We start from the raw sequence: 24,550 nt of genomic DNA, 5'->3' as shown, positions 1-24,550 counted from the left end.
AAGGAGTTTGCCTCAAACAGAATGTCCTATGCTCGACGGGATGGCCATCTGACACTAGAGCCCTATACGCGCCTATTCCTGTTTAGCACACAGGCAGTCCTAACAGCTTCTTTCATGAAACATTCAACAAGGCCTCGAAACCCACCTAAAACAGACTTCCCTCCAAAGGTTTGAAGTCTTTTCCACAGAAAAACAGAGTGAGGATAACCACAGGTATTGAACATCCACTATGTGTTTGGGATGCCTAAGCGCCTTAGGCTGCACTTCACTCAGTGTACCTGCGGTGCCCATAGTCCGTCCCTGTTCTACCTTATTTCGTAAAAGGAGAACACACTGGTTGGATTGAGTATCCACCCGGACTCGTTTCTCTGCATAGGTACCTTCCTCGGAACACAGGTAAGTGCCTTGTAGGGAACACATCATGATTTCAACAAAGACAGGTACCACTGTATTCAGTTTTGCACAGAGGCTTCCTTGTCATGAGTACGTGCCATATCACAGTTGTCTCGCAAAATTGAAGTGTTTGGAGCAGAGGTAGACTCTGTGAACTCTCAAGGGTTTTCCACTGCCAGTATGTGTCTTAGAGGCCTAAGTGCATTTCCCTGCCCTTCACACACAGTATGCAACCTGCCCTCTGTCCGGCCTTGTTCTATCATCTTTCCTCCACTGGAAAGAGACTGTCAGATATGAGGATCCGCCTGAAGCAGTTTGCCTGAAACAGAATGTCCTAGGGTCAAGGGGATGGACGTCTGATACTAGAGCCCTATTCGCGACTATTCCTGTTTGCCACAATGCAGTCCCAGCAGCTTCTTTCTTGGACAGACTGAACACTGCCACGAATCCCTCCTCAAGCACACTTGTCTCCCAATGTGTGAAGCTTTCTTGACACGAAAGACAGTACGGATGACAACTGGTCGTGAACATCCATTATGTGTTTGGGATGCCTACGCACCATAGGCTGCACTTCACTCACAGTACCCAAAGTGCCCATAGTCCGTCTCTGTTCTATCTTCATTCCTCCAAGGAGAAGACACTGTTATGAATGAGTATCCACCTGAAGTCGTTTCCCCAAACAGATATTTTCCTATGAATCACCTGTCAGGGCCCTGTGTGCAACACTTAATCATTTCAACACAGACAGGTCCCAGAGCTACGCACTTTCCACAGATTCGTCCCTGTGATGAGTACGTCCTAGAACGCCGTTCGTCGTGACATTAGAAGTGTTTTGAGCAGAGGTAGACACTGGGGAATCGACACGGAAACACAGTGCGGATGACCACATGTCGTGCACATTCCTTATTGGTTTTGGATGCCTACACGTTATAGCCTGCACTTCATTCACAGTATCTGAAGTGCCCACAGACCGTCCTTGTTCTACCTTCATTCCTTAAAGGAGAAGACACTGTTATGAGTGAGTATCCAACTGAACTAGCTTCCCTGAATAGACACTTTACTATGTACACAGGTAAGCGCCCTGTATGGAACACATCATGACCTCACCACAGACAGGTACCACAGTTTCCAGCTTTACACAGACGCATCCCTGTCATGAGTACGTCCCATGGCACAGTTATCTCAGGACATTTGAAGTGTTTTGAGCAGAGGTAGACTCTGTGGACTATCAAGGGTGTTGCCCGTCTAGTATGTGTCTGAGAGGCGCAAGAGCATTACCCTGCCCTTCCCTCATAGTATGCAACCTGCCCTCTGTCCGTCCTTTTTCTATCTGCTTTCCTCCACTGGAAAGACACTGTCAGATATGAGGATCCGCCTGATGCAGTTTGCCTGAAACAGAAGGTCCTAGAGTCAAGGCGATGGACGTCTGATACTAGAGCCCTATAAGCGACTATTCCTGTTTCCCACAATGCAGTCCCAGCAGCTTCTTTCTTGGACAGACTGAACACTGCCACGAATCCCTCCTCAAGCACACTTGTCTCCCAATGTGTGAAGCTTTTTTGACAAGAAAGACAGTACGGATGACAACCGGTCGTGAACATCCATATGTGTTTGGGATGCCTACTCACCATAGGCTGCACTTCACTCACAGTACCCAAAGTGCCCATAGTCCGTCTCTGTTCTATCTTCATTCCTCCAAGGAGAAGACACTGTTATGAATGAGTATCCACCTGAAGTCGTTTTCCCAAACAGATATTTTCCTATGAATCACCTGTAAGGGCCCTGTGTGCAACACTTAATCATTTCAACACAGACAGTTCCCAGAGCTACCCACTTTCCAGAGATTCGTCCCTGTCATGAGTACGTCCTAGAACGCCGTTCCTCGTGACATTAGAAGTGTTTTGAGCAGAGGTGGACACTGGGGAATCGACACAGAAACAGAGGGTGGATGACCATATGTCGTGCACATTCCTTATTGGTTTTGGATGCCTACACGCTATAGCCTGCACTTCATTCACAGTATCTGAAGTGCCCATAGTCCGTCCTTGTTCTACCTTCATTCCTTAATGGAGAAGACACTGTTATGAGTGAGTATCCCACTGAACTAGTTTCCCTGAATAGCACTTTACTATGAACACAGGTAAGAGCCCTATATGGAACACATCATGATCTCACCACAGACACGTACCACAGTTTCCAGCTTTGCACAGACGCATCCCTGTAATGAGTACGTCCCATGGCACTGTTTTCTCAGAACATTTGAAGTGTTTTGAGCAGAGCTAGACTCTGCGGAATATCAAGGGTGCTGCACGTCGAGTATGTGTCTGTGAGGCCAAGTGCATTACCCTGCCCTTCACTCACAGTATGCAACCAGCCCTCTGTCCGGCCTTGTTCTATCATCTTTCCTCCACTGGAAAGAGAGTGTCAGATATGAGGATCCGCCTGAAGCAGTTTGCCTGAAACAGAATGTCCTAGGGTCAAGGGGATGGACGTCTGATACTAGAGCCCTATTCGCGACTATTCCTGTTTGCCACAATGCAGTCCCAGCAGCTTCTTTCTTGGACAGACTGAACACTGCCACGAATCCCTCCTCAAGCACACTTGTCTCCCAATGTGTGAAGCTTTCTTGACACGAAAGACAGTACGGATGACAACTGGTCGTGAACATCCATTATGTGTTTGGGATGCCTACGCACCATAGGCTGCACTTCACTCACAGTACCCAAAGTGCCCATAGTCCGTCTCTGTTCTATCTTCATTCCTCCAAGGAGAAGACACTGTTATGAATGAGTATCCACCTGAAGTCGTTTCCCCAAACAGATATTTTCCTATGAATCACCTGTCAGGGCCCTGTGTGCAACACTTAATCATTTCAACACAGACAGGTCCCAGAGCTACGCACTTTCCACAGATTCGTCCCTGTGATGAGTACGTCCTAGAACGCCGTTCCTCGTGACATTAGAAGTGTTTTGAGCAGAGGTAGACACTGGGGAATCGACACGGAAACAGAGTGCGGATGACCACATGTCGTGCACATTCCTTATTGGTTTTGGATGCCTACACGTTATAGCCTGCACTTCATTCACAGTATCTGAAGTGCCCACAGTCCGTCCTTGTTCTACCTTCATTCCTTAAAGGAGAAGACACTGTTATGAGTGAGTATCCAACTGAACTAGCTTCCCTGAATAGACACTTTACTATGTACACAGGTAAGCGCCCTGTATGGAACACATCATGACCTCACCACAGACAGGTACCACAGTTTCCAGCTTTACACAGACGCATCCCTGTCATGAGTACGTCCCATGGCACAGTTATCTCAGGACATTTGAAGTGTTTTGAGCAGAGGTAGACTCTGTGGACTATCAAGGGTGTTGCCCGTCTAGTATGTGTCTGAGAGGCGCAAGAGCATTACCCTGCCCTTCCCTCATAGTATGCAACCTGCCCTCTGTCCGTCCTTTTTCTATCTGCTTTCCTCCACTGGAAAGACACTGTCAGATATGAGGATCCGCCTGATGCAGTTTGCCTGAAACAGAAGGTCCTAGAGTCAAGGCGATGGACGTCTGATACTAGAGCCCTATAAGCGACTATTCCTGTTTCCCACAATGCAGTCCCAGCAGCTTCTTTCTTGGACAGACTGAACACTGCCACGAATCCCTCCTCAAGCACACTTGTCTCCCAATGTGTGAAGCTTTTTTGACAAGAAAGACAGTACGGATGACAACCGGTCGTGAACATCCATATGTGTTTGGGATGCCTACTCACCATAGGCTGCACTTCACTCACAGTACCCAAAGTGCCCATAGTCCGTCTCTGTTCTATCTTCATTCCTCCAAGGAGAAGACACTGTTATGAATGAGTATCCACCTGAAGTCGTTTTCCCAAACAGATATTTTCCTATGAATCACCTGTAAGGGCCCTGTGTGCAACACTTAATCATTTCAACACAGACAGTTCCCAGAGCTACCCACTTTCCAGAGATTCGTCCCTGTCATGAGTACGTCCTAGAACGCCGTTCCTCGTGACATTAGAAGTGTTTTGAGCAGAGGTGGACACTGGGGAATCGACACAGAAACAGAGTGTGGATGACCATATGTCGTGCACATTCCTTATTGGTTTTGGATGCCTACACGCTATAGCCTGCACTTCATTCACAGTATCTGAAGTGCCCATAGTCCGTCCTTGTTCTACCTTCATTCCTTAATGGAGAAGACACTGTTATGAGTGAGTATCCAACTGAACTAGTTTCCCTGAATAGCACTTTACTATGAACACAGGTAAGAGCCCTATATGGAACACATCATGATCTCACCACAGACACGTACCACAGTTTCCAGCTTTGCACAGACGCATCCCTGTAATGAGTACGTCCCATGGCACTGTTTTCTCAGAACATTTGAAGTGTTTTGAGCAGAGCTAGACTCTGCGGAATATCAAGGGTGCTGCACGTCGAGTATGTGTCTGTGAGGCCAAGTGCATTACCCTGCCCTTCATTCACAGTATGCAACCTGCCCTCTCTCCGTCCTTTTTCTATCTGCTTTCCTCCACTGGAAAGACACTGTCAGAAAGGAGAATGCGCCTCAAGGAGTTTGCCTCAAACAGAATGTCCTATGCTCGACGGGATGGCCATCTGACACTAGAGCCCTATACGCGCCTATTCCTGTTTAGCACACAGGCAGTCCTAACAGCTTCTTTCATGAAACATTCAACAAGGCCTCGAAACCCACCTAAAACAGACTTCCCTCCAAAGGTTTGAAGTCTTTTCCACAGAAAAACAGAGTGAGGATAACCACAGGTATTGAACATCCACTATGTGTTTGGGATGCCTAAGCGCCTTAGGCTGCACTTCACTCAGTGTACCTGCGGTGCCCATAGTCCGTCCCTGTTCTACCTTATTTCGTAAAAGGAGAACACACTGGTTGGATTGAGTATCCACCCGGACTCGTTTCTCTGCATAGGTACCTTCCTCGGAACACAGGTAAGTGCCTTGTAGGGAACACATCATGATTTCAACAAAGACAGGTACCACTGTATTCAGTTTTGCACAGAGGCTTCCTTGTCATGAGTACGTGCCATATCACAGTTGTCTCGCAAAATTGAAGTGTTTGGAGCAGAGGTAGACTCTGTGAACTCTCAAGGGTTTTCCACTGCCAGTATGTGTCTTAGAGGCCTAAGTGCATTTCCCTGCCCTTCACACACAGTATGCAACCTGCCCTCTGTCCGGCCTTGTTCTATCATCTTTCCTCCACTGGAAAGAGACTGTCAGATATGAGGATCCGCCTGAAGCAGTTTGCCTGAAACAGAATGTCCTAGGGTCAAGGGGATGGACGTCTGATACTAGAGCCCTATTCGCGACTATTCCTGTTTGCCACAATGCAGTCCCAGCAGCTTCTTTCTTGGACAGACTGAACACTGCCACGAATCCCTCCTCAAGCACACTTGTCTCCCAATGTGTGAAGCTTTCTTGACACGAAAGACAGTACGGATGACAACTGGTCGTGAACATCCATTATGTGTTTGGGATGCCTACGCACCATAGGCTGCACTTCACTCACAGTACCCAAAGTGCCCATAGTCCGTCTCTGTTCTATCTTCATTCCTCCAAGGAGAAGACACTGTTATGAATGAGTATCCACCTGAAGTCGTTTCCCCAAACAGATATTTTCCTATGAATCACCTGTCAGGGCCCTGTGTGCAACACTTAATCATTTCAACACAGACAGGTCCCAGAGCTACGCACATTCCACAGATTCGTCCCTGTGATGAGTACGTCCTAGAACGCCGTTCGTCGTGACATTAGAAGTGTTTTGAGCAGAGGTAGACACTGGGGAATCGACACGGAAACAGAGTGCGGATGACCACATGTCGTGCACATTCCTTATTGGTTTTGGATGCCTACACGTTATAGCCTGCACTTCATTCACAGTATCTGAAGTGCCCACAGTCCGTCCTTGTTCTACCTTCATTCCTTAAAGGAGAAGACACTGTTATGAGTGAGTATCCAACTGAACTAGCTTCCCTGAATAGACACTTTACTATGTACACAGGTAAGCGCCCTGTATGGAAAACATCATGACCTCACCACAGACAGGTACCACAGTTTCCAGCTTTACACAGACGCATCCCTGTCATGAGTACGTCCCATGGCACAGTTATCTCAGGACATTTGAAGTGTTTTGAGCAGAGGTAGACTCTGTGGACTATCAAGGGTGTTGCCCGTCTAGTATGTGTCTGAGAGGCGCAAGAGCATTACCCTGCCCTTCCCTCATAGTATGCAACCTGCCCTCTCTCCGTCCTTTTTCTATCTGCTTTCCTCCACTGGAAAGACACGGTCAGATATGAGGATCCGCCTGATGCAGTTTGCCTGAAACAGAAGGTCCTAGAGTCAAGGCGATGGACGTCTGATACTAGAGCCCTATAAGCGACTATTCCTGTTTCCCACAATGCAGTCCCAGCAGCTTCTTTCTTGGACAGACTGAACACTGCCACGAATCCCTCCTCAAGCACACTTGTCTCCCAATGTGTGAAGCTTTTTTGACAAGAAAGACAGTACGGATGACAACCGGTCGTGAACATCCATATGTGTTTGGGATGCCTACTCACCATAGGCTGCACTTCACTCACAGTACCCAAAGTGCCCATAGTCCGTCTCTGTTCTATCTTCATTCCTCCAAGGAGAAGACACTGTTATGAATGAGTATCCACCTGAAGTCGTTTTCCCAAACAGATATTTTCCTATGAATCACCTGTAAGGGCCCTGTGTGCAACACTTAATCATTTCAACACAGACAGTTCCCAGAGCTACCCACTTTCCAGAGATTCGTCCCTGTCATGAGTACGTCCTAGAACGCCGTTCCTCGTGACATTAGAAGTGTTTTGAGCAGAGGTGGACACTGGGGAATCGACACAGAAACAGAGTGTGGATGACCATATGTCGTGCACATTCCTTATTGGTTTTGGATGCCTACACGCTATAGCCTGCACTTCATTCACAGTATCTGAAGTGCCCATAGTCCGTCCTTGTTCTACCTTCATTCCTTAATGGAGAAGACACTGTTATGAGTGAGTATCCAACTGAACTAGTTTCCCTGAATAGCACTTTACTATGAACACAGGTAAGAGCCCTATATGGAACACATCATGATCTCACCACAGACACGTACCACAGTTTCCAGCTTTGCACAGACGCATCCCTGTAATGAGTACATCCCATGGCACTGTTTTCTCAGAACATTTGAAGTGTTTTGAGCAGAGCTAGACTCTGCGGAATATCAAGGGTGTTGCACGTCGAGTATGTGTCTGTGAGGCCAAGTGCATTACCCTGCCCTTCACTCACAGTATGCAACCTGCCCTCTCTCCGTCCTTTTTCTATCTGCTTTCCTCCACTGGAAAGACACTGTCAGAAAGGAGAATGCGCCTCAAGGAGTTTGCCTCAAACAGAATGTCCTATGCTCGAGGGGATGGCCATCTGACACTAGAGCCCTATACGCGCCTATTCCTGTTTAGCACACAGGCAGTCCTAACAGCTTCTTTCATGAAACATTCAACAAGGCCTCGAAACCCACCTAAAACAGACTTCCCTCCAAAGGTTTGAAGTCTTTTCCACAGAAAAACAGAGTGAGGATAACCACAGGTATTGAACATCCACTATGTGTTTGGGATGCCTAAGCGCCTTAGGCTGCACTTCACTCAGTGTACCTGCGGTGCCCATAGTCCGTCCCTGTTCTACCTTATTTCGTAAAAGGAGAACACACTGGTTGGATTGAGTATCCACCCGGACTCGTTTCTCTGCATAGGTACCTTCCTCGGAACACAGGTAAGTGCCTTGTAGGGAACACATCATGATTTCAACAAAGACAGGTACCACTGTATTCAGTTTTGCACAGAGGCTTCCTTGTCATGAGTACGTGCCATATCACAGTTGTCTCGCAAAATTGAAGTGTTTGGAGCAGAGGTAGACTCTGTGAACTCTCAAGGGTTCAAAACACTGCCAGTATGTGTCTTAGAGGCCTAAGTGCATTTCCCTGCCCTTCACACACAGTATGCAACCTGCCCTCTGTCCGGCCTTGTTCTATCATCTTTCCTCCACTGGAAAGAGACTGTCAGATATGAGGATCCGCCTGAAGCAGTTTGCCTGAAACAGAATGTCCTAGGGTCAAGGGGATGGACGTCTGATACTAGAGCCCTATTCGCGACTATTCCTGTTTGCCACAATGCAGTCCCAGCAGCTTCTTTCTTGGACAGACTGAACACTGCCACGAATCCCTCCTCAAGCACACTTGTCTCCCAATGTGTGAAGCTTTCTTGACACGAAAGACAGTACGGATGACAACTGGTCGTGAACATCCATTATGTGTTTGGGATGCCTACGCACCATAGGCTGCACTTCACTCACAGTACCCAAAGTGCCCATAGTCCGTCTCTGTTCTATCTTCATTCCTCCAAGGAGAAGACACTGTTATGAATGAGTATCCACCTGAAGTCGTTTCCCCAAACAGATATTTTCCTATGAATCACCTGTCAGGGCCCTGTGTGCAACACTTAATCATTTCAACACAGACAGGTCCCAGAGCTACGCACTTTCCACAGATTCGTCCCTGTGATGAGTACGTCCTAGAACGCCGTTCGTCGTGACATTAGAAGTGTTTTGAGCAGAGGTAGACACTGGGGAATCGACACGGAAACAGAGTGCGGATGACCACATGTCGTGCACATTCCTTATTGGTTTTGGATGCCTACACGTTATAGCCTGCACTTCATTCACAGTATCTGAAGTGCCCACAGTCCGTCCTTGTTCTACCTTCATTCCTTAAAGGAGAAGACACTGTTATGAGTGAGTATCCAACTGAACTAGCTTCCCTGAATAGACACTTTACTATGTACACAGGTAAGCGCCCTGTATGGAAAACATCATGACCTCACCACAGACAGGTACCACAGTTTCCAGCTTTACACAGACGCATCCCTGTCATGAGTACGTCCCATGGCACAGTTATCTCAGGACATTTGAAGTGTTTTGAGCAGAGGTAGACTCTGTGGACTATCAAGGGTGTTGCCCGTCTAGTATGTGTCTGAGAGGCGCAAGAGCATTACCCTGCCCTTCCCTCATAGTATGCAACCTGCCCTCTGTCCGTCCTTTTTCTATCTGCTTTCCTCCACTGGAAAGACACTGTCAGATATGAGGATCCGCCTGATGCAGTTTGCCTGAAACAGAAGGTCCTAGAGTCAAGGCGATGGACGTCTGATACTAGAGCCCTATAAGCGACTATTCCTGTTTCCCACAATGCAGTCCCAGCAGCTTCTTTCTTGGACAGACTGAACACTGCCACGAATCCCTCCTCAAGCACACTTGTCTCCCAATGTGTGAAGCTTTTTTGACAAGAAAGACAGTACGGATGACAACCGGTCGTGAACATCCATATGTGTTTGGGATGCCTACTCACCATAGGCTGCACTTCACTCACAGTACCCAAAGTGCCCATAGTCCGTCTCTGTTCTATCTTCATTCCTCCAAGGAGAAGACACTGTTATGAATGAGTATCCACCTGAAGTCGTTTTCCCAAACAGATATTTTCCTATGAATCACCTGTAAGGGCCCTGTGTGCAACACTTAATCATTTCAACACAGACAGTTCCCAGAGCTACCCACTTTCCAGAGATTCGTCCCTGTCATGAGTACGTCCTAGAACGCCGTTCCTCGTGACATTAGAAGTGTTTTGAGCAGAGGTGGACACTGGGGAATCGACACAGAAACAGAGTGTGGATGACCATATGTCGTGCACATTCCTTATTGGTTTTGGATGCCTACACGCTATAGCCTGCACTTCATTCACAGTATCTGAAGTGCCCATAGTCCGTCCTTGTTCTACCTTCATTCCTTAATGGAGAAGACACTGTTATGAGTGAGTATCCAACTGAACTAGTTTCCCTGAATAGCACTTTACTATGAACACAGGTAAGAGCCCTATATGGAACACATCATGATCTCACCACAGACACGTACCACAGTTTCCAGCTTTGCACAGACGCATCCCTGTAATGAGTACGTCCCATGGCACTGTTTTCTCAGAACATTTGAAGTGTTTTGAGCAGAGCTAGACTCTGCGGAATATCAAGGGTGCTGCACGTCGAGTATGTGTCTGTGAGGCCAAGTGCATTACCCTGCCCTTCACTCACAGTATGCAACCTGCCCTCTCTCCGTCCTTTTTCTATCTGCTTTCCTCCACTGGAAAGACACTGTCAGAAAGGAGAATGCGCCTCAAGGAGTTTGCCTCAAACAGAATGTCCTATGCTCGAGGGGATGGCCATCTGACACTAGAGCCCTATACGCGCCTATTCCTGTTTAGCACACAGGCAGTCCTAACAGCTTCTTTCATGAAACATTCAACAAGGCCTCGAAACCCACCTAAAACAGACTTCCCTCCAAAGGTTTGAAGTCTTTTCCACAGAAAAACAGAGTGAGGATAACCACAGGTATTGAACATCCACTATGTGTTTGGGATGCCTAAGCGCCTTAGGCTGTACTTCACTCAGTGTACCTGCGGTGCCCATAGTCCGTCCCTGTTCTACCTTATTTCGTAAAAGGAGAACACACTGGTTGGATTGAGTATCCACCAGGACTCGTTTCTCTGCATAGGTACCTTCCTCGGAACACAGGTAAGTGCCTTGTAGGGAACACATCATGATTTCAACAAAGACAGGTACCACTGTATTCAGTTTTGCACAGAGGCTTCCTTGTCATGAGTACGTGCCATATCACAGTTGTCTCGCAAAATTGAAGTGTTTGGAGCAGAGGTAGACTCTGTGAACTCTCAAGGGTTTTCCACTGCCAGTATGTGTCTTAGAGGCCTAAGTGCATTTCCCTGCCCTTCACACACAGTATGCAACCTGCCCTCTGTCCGGCCTTGTTCTATCATCTTTCCTCCACTGGAAAGAGACTGTCAGATATGAGGATCCGCCTGAAGCAGTTTGCCTGAAACAGAATGTCCTAGGGTCAAGGGGATGGACGTCTGATACTAGAGCCCTATTCGCGACTATTCCTGTTTGCCACAATGCAGTCCCAGCAGCTTCTTTCTTGGACAGACTGAACACTGCCACGAATCCCTCCTCAAGCACACTTGTCTCCCAATGTGTGAAGCTTTCTTGACACGAAAGACAGTACGGATGACAACTGGTCGTGAACATCCATTATGTGTTTGGGATGCCTACGCACCATAGGCTGCACTTCACTCACAGTACCCAAAGTGCCCATAGTCCGTCTCTGTTCTATCTTCATTCCTCCAAGGAGAAGACACTGTTATGAATGAGTATCCACCTGAAGTCGTTTCCCCAAACAGATATTTTCCTATGAATCACCTGTCAGGGCCCTGTGTGCAACACTTAATCATTTCAACACAGACAGGTCCCAGAGCTACGCACTTTCCACAGATTCGTCCCTGTGATGAGTACGTCCTAGAACGCCGTTCGTCGTGACATTAGAAGTGTTTTGAGCAGAGGTAGACACTGGGGAATCGACACGGAAACAGAGTGCGGATGACCACATGTCGTGCACAATCCTTATTGGTTTTGGATGCCTACACGTTATAGCCTGCACTTCATTCACAGTATCTGAAGTGCCCACAGTCCGTCCTTGTTCTACCTTCATTCCTTAAAGGAGAAGACACTGTTATGAGTGAGTATCCAACTGAACTAGCTTCCCTGAATAGACACTTTACTATGTACACAGGTAAGCGCCCTGTATGGAAAACATCATGACCTCACCACAGACAGGTACCACAGTTTCCAGCTTTACACAGACGCATCCCTGTCATGAGTACGTCCCATGGCACAGTTATCTCAGGACATTTGAAGTGTTTTGAGCAGAGGTAGACTCTGTGGACTATCAAGGGTGTTGCCCGTCTAGTATGTGTCTGAGAGGCGCAAGAGCATTACCCTGCCCTTCCCTCATAGTATGCAACCTGCCCTCTGTCCGTCCTTTTTCTATCTGCTTTCCTCCACTGGAAAGACACTGTCAGATATGAGGATCCGCCTGATGCAGTTTGCCTGAAACAGAAGGTCCTAGAGTCAAGGCGATGGACGTCTGATACTAGAGCCCTATAAGCGACTATTCCTGTTTCCCACAATGCAGTCCCAGCAGCTTCTTTCTTGGACAGACTGAACACTGCCACGAATCCCTCCTCAAGCACACTTGTCTCCCAATGTGTGAAGCTTTTTTGACAAGAAAGACAGTACGGATGACAACCGGTCGTGAACATCCATATGTGTTTGGGATGCCTACTCACCATAGGCTGCACTTCACTCACAGTACCCAAAGTGCCCATAGTCCGTCTCTGTTCTATCTTCATTCCTCCAAGGAGAAGACACTGTTATGAATGAGTATCCACCTGAAGTCGTTTTCCCAAACAGATATTTTCCTATGAATCACCTGTAAGGGCCCTGTGTGCAACACTTAATCATTTCAACACAGACAGTTCCCAGAGCTACCCACTTTCCAGAGATTCGTCCCTGTCATGAGTACGTCCTAGAACGCCGTTCCTCGTGACATTAGAAGTGTTTTGAGCAGAGGTGGACACTGGGGAATCGACACAGAAACAGAGTGTGGATGACCATATGTCGTGCACATTCCTTATTGGTTTTGGATGCCTACACGCTATAGCCTGCACTTCATTCACAGTATCTGAAGTGCCCATAGTCCGTCCTTGTTCTACCTTCATTCCTTAATGGAGAAGACACTGTTATGAGTGAGTATCCAACTGAACTAGTTTCCCTGAATAGCACTTTACTATGAACACAGGTAAGAGCCCTATATGGAACACATCATGATCTCACCACAGACACGTACCACAGTTTCCAGCTTTGCACAGACGCATCCCTGTAATGAGTACGTCCCATGGCACTGTTTTCTCAGAACATTTGAAGTGTTTTGAGCAGAGCTAGACTCTGCGGAATATCAAGGGTGCTGCACGTCGAGTATGTGTCTGTGAGGCCAAGTGCATTACCCTGCCCTTCACTCACAGTATGCAACCTGCCCTCTCTCCGTCCTTTTTCTATCTGCTTTCCTCCACTGGAAAGACACTGTCAGAAAGGAGAATGCGCCTCAAGGAGTTTGCCTCAAACAGAATGTCCTATGCTCGAGGGGATGGCCATCTGACACTAGAGCCCTATACGCGCCTATTCCTGTTTAGCACACAGGCAGTCCTAACAGCTTCTTTCATGAAACATTCAACAAGGCCTCGAAACCCACCTAAAACAGACTTCCCTCCAAAGGTTTGAAGTCTTTTCCACAGAAAAACAGAGTGAGGATAACCACAGGTATTGAACATCCACTATGTGTTTGGGATGCCTAAGCGCCTTAGGCTGCACTTCACTCAGTGTACCTGCGGTGCCCATAGTCCGTCCCTGTTCTACCTTATTTCGTAAAAGGAGAACACACTGGTTGGATTGAGTATCCACCAGGACTCGTTTCTCTGCATAGGTACCTTCCTCGGAACACAGGTAAGTGCCTTGTAGGGAACACATCATGATTTCAACAAAGACAGGTACCACTGTATTCAGTTTGCACAGAGGCTTCCTTGTCATGAGTACGTGCCATATCACAGTTGTCTCGCAAAATTGAAGTGTTTGGAGCAGAGGTAGACTCTGTGAACTCTCAAGGGTTTTCCACTGCCAGTATGTGTCTTAGAGGCCTAAGTGCATTTCCCTGCCCTTCACACACAGTATGCAACCTGCCCTCTGTCCGGCCTTGTTCTATCATCTTTCCTCCACTGGAAAGAGACTGTCAGATATGAGGATCCGCCTGAAGCAGTTTGCCTGAAACAGAATGTCCTAGGGTCAAGGGGATGGACGTCTGATACTAGAGCCCTATTCGCGACTATTCCTGTTTGCCACAATGCAGTCCCAGCAGCTTCTTTCTTGGACAGACTGAACACTGCCACGAATCCCTCCTCAAGCACACTTGTCTCCCAATGTGTGAAGCTTTCTTGACACGAAAGACAGTACGGATGACAACTGGTCGTGAACATCCATTATGTGTTTGGGATGCCTACGCACCATAGGCTGCACTTCACTCACAGTACCCAAAGTGCCCATAGTCCGTCTCTGTTCTATCTTCATTCCTCCAAGGAGAAGACACTGTTATGAATGAGTATCCACCTGAAGTCGTTTCCCCAAACAGATATTTTCCTATGAATCACCTGTAAGGGCCCTGTGTGCAACACTTAATCATTTCAACACAGACAGGTCCCAGAGCTACGCACTTTCCACAGATTCGTCCCTGTGATGAGTACGTCCTAGAACGCCGTTCGTCGTGACATTAGAAGTGTTTTGAGCAGAGGTAGACACTGGGGAATCGACACGGAAACAGAGTGCGGATGACCACATGTCGTGCACATTCCTTATTGGTTTTGGATGCCTACACGTTATAGCCTGCACTTCATTCACAGTATCTGAAGTGCCCACAGTCCGTCCTTGTTCTACCTTCATTCCTTAAAGGAGAAGACACTGTTATGAGTGAGTATCCAACTGAACTAATTTCCCTGAATAGACACTTTACTATGTACACAGGTAAGCGCCCTGTATGGAACACATCATGACCTCACCACAGACAGGTACCACAGTTTCCAACTTTACACAGACGCATCCCTGTCATGAGTACGTCCCATGGCACAGTTATCTCAAGACTTTTGAAGTGTTTTGAGCAGAGGTAGACTCTGTGGACTATCAAGGGTGTTGCCCGTCTAGTATGTGTCTGAGAGGCGCAAGAGCATTACCCTGCCCTTCCCTCATAGTATGCAACCTGCCCTCTGTCCGTCCTTTTTCTATCTGCTTTCCTCCACTGGAAAGACACTGTCAGATATGAGGATCCGCCTGATGCAGTTTGCCTGAAACAGAAGGTCCTAGAGTCAAGGCGATGGACGTCTGATACTAGAGCCCTATAAGCGACTATTCCTGTTTCCCACAATGCAGTCCCAGCAGCTTCTTTCTTGGACAGACTGAACACTGCCACGAATCCCTCCTCAAGCACACTTGTCTCCCAATGTGTGAAGCTTTTTTGACAAGAAATACAGTACGGATGACAACCGGTCGTGAACATCCATATGTGTTTGGGATGCCTACTCACCATAGGCTGCACTTCACTCACAGTACCCAAAGTGCCCATAGTCCGTCTCTGTTCTATCTTCATTCCTCCAAGGAGAAGACACTGTTATGAATGAGTATCCACCTGAAGTCGTTTTCCCAAACAGATATTTTCCTATGAATCACCTGTAAGGGCCCTGTGTGCAACACTTAATCATTTCAACACAGACAGTTCCCAGAGCTACCCACTTTCCAGAGATTCGTCCCTGTCATGAGTACGTCCTAGAACGCCGTTCCTCGTGACATTAGAAGTGTTTTGAGCAGAGGTGGACACTGGGGAATCGACACAGAAACAGAGTGTGGATGACCATATGTCGTGCACATTCCTTATTGGTTTTGGATGCCTACACGCTATAGCCTGCACTTCATTCACAGTATCTGAAGTGCCCATAGTCCGTCCTTGTTCTACCTTCATTCCTTAATGGAGAAGACACTGTTATGAGTGAGTATCCAACTGAACTAGTTTCCCTGAATAGCACTTTACTATGAACACAGGTAAGAGCCCTATATGGAACACATCATGATCTCACCACAGACACGTACCACAGTTTCCAGCTTTGCACAGACGCATCCCTGTAATGAGTACGTCCCATGGCACTGTTTTCTCAGAACATTTGAAGTGTTTTGAGCAGAGCTAGACTCTGCGGAATATCAAGGGTGCTGCACGTCGAGTATGTGTCTGTGAGGCCAAGTGCATTACCCTGCCCTTCACTCACAGTATGCAACCTGCCCTCTCTCCGTCCTTTTTCTATCTGCTTTCCTCCACTGGAAAGACACTGTCAGAAAGGAGAATGCGCCTCAAGGAGTTTGCCTCAAACAGAATGTCCTATGCTCGAGGGGATGGCCATCTGACACTAGAGCCCTATACGCGCCTATTCCTGTTTAGCACACAGGCAGTCCTAACAGCTTCTTTCATGAAACATTCAACAAGGCCTCGAAACCCACCTAAAACAGACTTCCCTCCAAAGGTTTGAAGTCTTTTCCACAGAAAAACAGAGTGAGGATAACCACAGGTATTGAACATCCACTATGTGTTTGGGATGCCTAAGCGCCTTAGGCTGTACTTCACTCAGTGTACCTGCGGTGCCCATAGTCCGTCCCTGTTCTACCTTATTTCGTAAAAGGAGAACACACTGGTTGGATTGAGTATCCACCAGGACTCGTTTCTCTGCATAGGTACCTTCCTCGGAACACAGGTAAGTGCCTTGTAGGGAACACATCATGATTTCAACAAAGACAGGTACCACTGTATTCAGTTTTGCACAGAGGCTTCCTTGTCATGAGTACGTGCCATATCACAGTTGTCTCGCAAAATTGAAGTGTTTGGAGCAGAGGTAGACTCTGTGAACTCTCAAGGGTTTTCCACTGCCAGTATGTGTCTTAGAGGCCTAAGTGCATTTCCCTGCCCTTCACACACAGTATGCAACCTGCCCTCTGTCCGGCCTTGTTCTATCATCTTTCCTCCACTGGAAAGAGACTGTCAGATATGAGGATCCGCCTGAAGCAGTTTGCCTGAAACAGAATGTCCTAGGGTCAAGGGGATGGACGTCTGATACTAGAGCCCTATTCGCGACTATTCCTGTTTGCCACAATGCAGTCCCAGCAGCTTCTTTCTTGGACAGACTGAACACTGCCACGAATCCCTCCTCAAGCACACTTGTCTCCCAATGTGTGAAGCTTTCTTGACACGAAAGACAGTACGGATGACAACTGGTCGTGAACATCCATTATGTGTTTGGGATGCCTACGCACCATAGGCTGCACTTCACTCACAGTACCCAAAGTGCCCATAGTCCGTCTCTGTTCTATCTTCATTCCTCCAAGGAGAAGACACTGTTATGAATGAGTATCCACCTGAAGTCGTTTCCCCAAACAGATATTTTCCTATGAATCACCTGTCAGGGCCCTGTGTGCAACACTTAATCATTTCAACACAGACAGGTCCCAGAGCTACGCACTTTCCACAGATTCGTCCCTGTGATGAGTACGTCCTAGAACGCCGTTCGTCGTGACATTAGAAGTGTTTTGAGCAGAGGTAGACACTGGGGAATCGACACGGAAACACAGTGCGGATGACCACATGTCGTGCACATTCCTTATTGGTTTTGGATGCCTACACGTTATAGCCTGCACTTCATTCACAGTATCTGAAGTGCCCACAGACCGTCCTTGTTCTACCTTCATTCCTTAAAGGAGAAGACACTGTTATGAGTGAGTATCCAACTGAACTAGCTTCCCTGAATAGACACTTTACTATGTACACAGGTAAGCGCCCTGTATGGAACACATCATGACCTCACCACAGACAGGTACCACAGTTTCCAGCTTTACACAGACGCATCCCTGTCATGAGTACGTCCCATGGCACAGTTATCTCAGGACATTTGAAGTGTTTTGAGCAGAGGTAGACTCTGTGGACTATCAAGGGTGTTGCCCGTCTAGTATGTGTCTGAGAGGCGCAAGAGCATTACCCTGCCCTTCCCTCATAGTATGCAACCTGCCCTCTGTCCGTCCTTTTTCTATCTGCTTTCCTCCACTGGAAAGACACTGTCAGATATGAGGATCCGCCTGATGCAGTTTGCCTGAAACAGAAGGTCCTAGAGTCAAGGCGATGGACGTCTGATACTAGAGCCCTATAAGCGACTATTCCTGTTTCCCACAATGCAGTCCCAGCAGCTTCTTTCTTGGACAGACTGAACACTGCCACGAATCCCTCCTCAAGCACACTTGTCTCCCAATGTGTGAAGCTTTTTTGACAAGAAAGACAGTACGGATGACAACCGGTCGTGAACATCCATATGTGTTTGGGATGCCTACTCACCATAGGCTGCACTTCACTCACAGTACCCAAAGTGCCCATAGTCCGTCTCTGTTCTATCTTCATTCCTCCAAGGAGAAGACACTGTTATGAATGAGTATCCACCTGAAGTCGTTTTCCCAAACAGATATTTTCCTATGAATCACCTGTAAGGGCCCTGTGTGCAACACTTAATCATTTCAACACAGACAGTTCCCAGAGCTACCCACTTTCCAGAGATTCGTCCCTGTCATGAGTACGTCCTAGAACGCCGTTCCTCGTGACATTAGAAGTGTTTTGAGCAGAGGTGGACACTGGGGAATCGACACAGAAACAGAGTGTGGATGACCATATGTCGTGCACATTCCTTATTGGTTTTGGATGCCTACACGCTATAGCCTGCACTTCATTCACAGTATCTGAAGTGCCCATAGTCCGTCCTTGTTCTACCTTCATTCCTTAATGGAGAAGACACTGTTATGAGTGAGTATCCCACTGAACTAGTTTCCCTGAATAGCACTTTACTATGAACACAGGTAAGAGCCCTATATGGAACACATCATGATCTCACCACAGACACGTACCACAGTTTCCAGCTTTGCACAGACGCATCCCTGTAATGAGTACGTCCCATGGCACTGTTTTCTCAGAACATTTGAAGTGTTTTGAGCAGAGCTAGACTCTGCGGAATATCAAGGGTGCTGCACGTCGAGTATGTGTCTGTGAGGCCAAGTGCATTACCCTGCCCTTCACTCACAGTATGCAACCAGCCCTCTGTCCGGCCTTGTTCTATCATCTTTCCTCCACTGGAAAGAGAGTGTCAGATATGAGGATCCGCCTGAAGCAGTTTGCCTGAAACAGAATGTCCTAGGGTCAAGGGGATGGACGTCTGATACTAGAGCCCTATTCGCGACTATTCCTGTTTGCCACAATGCAGTCCCAGCAGCTTCTTTCTTGGACAGACTGAACACTGCCACGAATCCCTCCTCAAGCACACTTGTCTCCCAATGTGTGAAGCTTTCTTGACACGAAAGACAGTACGGATGACAACTGGTCGTGAACATCCATTATGTGTTTGGGATGCCTACGCACCATAGGCTGCACTTCACTCACAGTACCCAAAGTGCCCATAGTCCGTCTCTGTTCTATCTTCATTCCTCCAAGGAGAAGACACTGTTATGAATGAGTATCCACCTGAAGTCGTTTCCCCAAACAGATATTTTCCTATGAATCACCTGTCAGGGCCCTGTGTGCAACACTTAATCATTTCAACACAGACAGGTCCCAGAGCTACGCACTTTCCACAGATTCGTCCCTGTGATGAGTACGTCCTAGAACGCCGTTCGTCGTGACATTAGAAGTGTTTTGAGCAGAGGTAGACACTGGGGAATCGACACGGAAACAGAGTGCGGATGACCACATGTCGTGCACATTCCTTATTGGTTTTGGATGCCTACACGTTATAGCCTGCACTTCATTCACAGTATCTGAAGTGCCCACAGTCCGTCCTTGTTCTACCTTCATTCCTTAAAGGAGAAGACACTGTTATGAGTGAGTATCCAACTGAACTAGCTTCCCTGAATAGACACTTTACTATGTACACAGGTAAGCGCCCTGTATGGAACACATCATGACCTCACCACAGACAGGTACCACAGTTTCCAGCTTTACACAGACGCATCCCTGTCATGAGTACGTCCCATGGCACAGTTATCTCAGGACATTTGAAGTGTTTTGAGCAGAGGTAGACTCTGTGGACTATCAAGGGTGTTGCCCGTCTAGTATGTGTCTGAGAGGCGCAAGAGCATTACCCTGCCCTTCCCTCATAGTATGCAACCTGCCCTCTGTCCGTCCTTTTTCTATCTGCTTTCCTCCACTGGAAAGACACTGTCAGATATGAGGATCCGCCTGATGCAGTTTGCCTGAAACAGAAGGTCCTAGAGTCAAGGCGATGGACGTCTGATACTAGAGCCCTATAAGCGACTATTCCTGTTTCCCACAATGCAGTCCCAGCAGCTTCTTTCTTGGACAGACTGAACACTGCCACGAATCCCTCCTCAAGCACACTTGTCTCCCAATGTGTGAAGCTTTTTTGACAAGAAAGACAGTACGGATGACAACCGGTCGTGAACATCCATATGTGTTTGGGATGCCTACTCACCATAGGCTGCACTTCACTCACAGTACCCAAAGTGCCCATAGTCCGTCTCTGTTCTATCTTCATTCCTCCAAGGAGAAGACACTGTTATGAATGAGTATCCACCTGAAGTCGTTTTCCCAAACAGATATTTTCCTATGAATCACCTGTAAGGGCCCTGTGTGCAACACTTAATCATTTCAACACAGACAGTTCCCAGAGCTACCCACTTTCCAGAGATTCGTCCCTGTCATGAGTACGTCCTAGAACGCCGTTCCTCGTGACATTAGAAGTGTTTTGAGCAGAGGTGGACACTGGGGAATCGACACAGAAACAGAGTGTGGATGACCATATGTCGTGCACATTCCTTATTGGTTTTGGATGCCTACACGCTATAGCCTGCACTTCATTCACAGTATCTGAAGTGCCCATAGTCCGTCCTTGTTCTACCTTCATTCCTTAATGGAGAAGACACTGTTATGAGTGAGTATCCAACTGAACTAGTTTCCCTGAATAGCACTTTACTATGAACACAGGTAAGAGCCCTATATGGAACACATCATGATCTCACCACAGACACGTACCACAGTTTCCAGCTTTGCACAGACGCATCCCTGTAATGAGTACGTCCCATGGCACTGTTTTCTCAGAACATTTGAAGTGTTTTGAGCAGAGCTAGACTCTGCGGAATATCAAGGGTGCTGCACGTCGAGTATGTGTCTGTGAGGCCAAGTGCATTACCCTGCCCTTCATTCACAGTATGCAACCTGCCCTCTCTCCGTCCTTTTTCTATCTGCTTTCCTCCACTGGAAAGACACTGTCAGAAAGGAGAATGCGCCTCAAGGAGTTTGCCTCAAACAGAATGTCCTATGCTCGACGGGATGGCCATCTGACACTAGAGCCCTATACGCGCCTATTCCTGTTTAGCACACAGGCAGTCCTAACAGCTTCTTTCATGAAACATTCAACAAGGCCTCGAAACCCACCTAAAACAGACTTCCCTCCAAAGGTTTGAAGTCTTTTCCACAGAAAAACAGAGTGAGGATAACCACAGGTATTGAACATCCACTATGTGTTTGGGATGCCTAAGCGCCTTAGGCTGCACTTCACTCAGTGTACCTGCGGTGCCCATAGTCCGTCCCTGTTCTACCTTATTTCGTAAAAGGAGAACACACTGGTTGGATTGAGTATCCACCCGGACTCGTTTCTCTGCATAGGTACCTTCCTCGGAACACAGGTAAGTGCCTTGTAGGGAACACATCATGATTTCAACAAAGACAGGTACCACTGTATTCAGTTTTGCACAGAGGCTTCCTTGTCATGAGTACGTGCCATATCACAGTTGTCTCGCAAAATTGAAGTGTTTGGAGCAGAGGTAGACTCTGTGAACTCTCAAGGGTTTTCCACTGCCAGTATGTGTCTTAGAGGCCTAAGTGCATTTCCCTGCCCTTCACACACAGTATGCAACCTGCCCTCTGTCCGGCCTTGTTCTATCATCTTTCCTCCACTGGAAAGAGACTGTCAGATATGAGGATCCGCCTGAAGCAGTTTGCCTGAAACAGAATGTCCTAGGGTCAAGGGGATGGACGTCTGATACTAGAGCCCTATTCGCGACTATTCCTGTTTGCCACAATGCAGTCCCAGCAGCTTCTTTCTTGGACAGACTGAACACTGCCACGAATCCCTCCTCAAGCACACTTGTCTCCCAATGTGTGAAGCTTTCTTGACACGAAAGACAGTACGGATGACAACTGGTCGTGAACATCCATTATGTGTTTGGGATGCCTACGCACCATAGGCTGCACTTCACTCACAGTACCCAAAGTGCCCATAGTCCGTCTCTGTTCTATCTTCATTCCTCCAAGGAGAAGACACTGTTATGAATGAGTATCCACCTGAAGTCGTTTCCCCAAACAGATATTTTCCTATGAATCACCTGTCAGGGCCCTGTGTGCAACACTTAATCATTTCAACACAGACAGGTCCCAGAGCTACGCACTTTCCACAGATTCGTCCCTGTGATGAGTACGTCCTAGAACGCCGTTCGTCGTGACATTAGAAGTGTTTTGAGCAGAGGTAGACACTGGGGAATCGACACGGAAACACAGTGCGGATGACCACATGTCGTGCACATTCCTTATTGGTTTTGGATGCCTACACGTTATAGCCTGCACTTCATTCACAGTATCTGAAGTGCCCACAGACCGTCCTTGTTCTACCTTCATTCCTTAAAGGAGAAGACACTGTTATGAGTGAGTATCCAACTGAACTAGCTTCCCTGAATAGACACTTTACTATGTACACAGGTAAGCGCCCTGTATGGAACACATCATGACCTCACCACAGACAGGTACCACAGTTTCCAGCTTTACACAGACGCATCCCTGTCATGAGTACGTCCCATGGCACAGTTATCTCAGGACATTTGAAGTGTTTTGAGCAGAGGTAGACTCTGTGGACTATCAAGGGTGTTGCCCGTCTAGTATGTGTCTGAGAGGCGCAAGAGCATTACCCTGCCCTTCCCTCATAGTATGCAACCTGCCCTCTGTCCGTCCTTTTTCTATCTGCTTTCCTCCACTGGAAAGACACTGTCAGATATGAGGATCCGCCTGATGCAGTTTGCCTGAAACAGAAGGTCCTAGAGTCAAGGCGATGGACGTCTGATACTAGAGCCCTATAAGCGACTATTCCTGTTTCCCACAATGCAGTCCCAGCAGCTTCTTTCTTGGACAGACTGAACACTGCCACGAATCCCTCCTCAAGCACACTTGTCTCCCAATGTGTGAAGCTTTTTTGACAAGAAAGACAGTACGGATGACAACCGGTCGTGAACATCCATATGTGTTTGGGATGCCTACTCACCATAGGCTGCACTTCACTCACAGTACCCAAAGTGCCCATAGTCCGTCTCTGTTCTATCTTCATTCCTCCAAGGAGAAGACACTGTTATGAATGAGTATCCACCTGAAGTCGTTTTCCCAAACAGATATTTTCCTATGAATCACCTGTAAGGGCCCTGTGTGCAACACTTAATCATTTCAACACAGACAGTTCCCAGAGCTACCCACTTTCCAGAGATTCGTCCCTGTCATGAGTACGTCCTAGAACGCCGTTCCTCGTGACATTAGAAGTGTTTTGAGCAGAGGTGGACACTGGGGAATCGACACAGAAACAGAGTGTGGATGACCATATGTCGTGCACATTCCTTATTGGTTTTGGATGCCTACACGCTATAGCCTGCACTTCATTCACAGTATCTGAAGTGCCCATAGTCCGTCCTTGTTCTACCTTCATTCCTTAATGGAGAAGACACTGTTATGAGTGAGTATCCAACTGAACTAGTTTCCCTGAATAGCACTTTACTATGAACACAGGTAAGAGCCCTATATGGAACACATCATGATCTCACCACAGACACGTACCACAGTTTCCAGCTTTGCACAGACGCATCCCTGTAATGAGTACGTCCCATGGCACTGTTTTCTCAGAACATTTGAAGTGTTTTGAGCAGAGCTAGACTCTGCGGAATATCAAGGGTGCTGCACGTCGAGTATGTGTCTGTGAGGCCAAGTGCATTACCCTGCCCTTCACTCACAGTATGCAACCTGCCCTCTCTCCGTCCTTTTTCTATCTGCTTTCCTCCACTGGAAAGACACTGTCAGAAAGGAGAATGCGCCTCAAGGAGTTTGCCTCAAACAGAATGTCCTATGCTCGAGGGGATGGCCATCTGACACTAGAGCCCTATACGCGCCTATTCCTGTTTAGCACACAGGCAGTCCTAACAGCTTCTTTCATGAAACATTCAACAAGGCCTCGAAACCCACCTAAAACAGACTTCCCTCCAAAGGTTTGAAGTCTTTTCCACAGAAAAACAGAGTGAGGATAACCACAGGTATTGAACATCCACTATGTGTTTGGGATGCCTAAGCGCCTTAGGCTGTACTTCACTCAGTGTACCTGCGGTGCCCATAGTCCGTCCCTGTTCTACCTTATTTCGTAAAAGGAGAACACACTGGTTGGATTGAGTATCCACCAGGACTCGTTTCTCTGCATAGGTACCTTCCTCGGAACACAGGTAAGTGCCTTGT

The sequence above is a fragment of the Neovison vison genome, chromosome 13, assembly GCF_020171115.1.
Source record: "Neovison vison isolate M4711 chromosome 13, ASM_NN_V1, whole genome shotgun sequence".
NCBI classification, from domain to species: Eukaryota; Metazoa; Chordata; class Mammalia; order Carnivora; family Mustelidae; genus Neogale; species Neogale vison.
The sequence above is the reverse complement of the archived record's forward strand: the minus strand, read 5'-3'. Positions refer to the sequence as shown.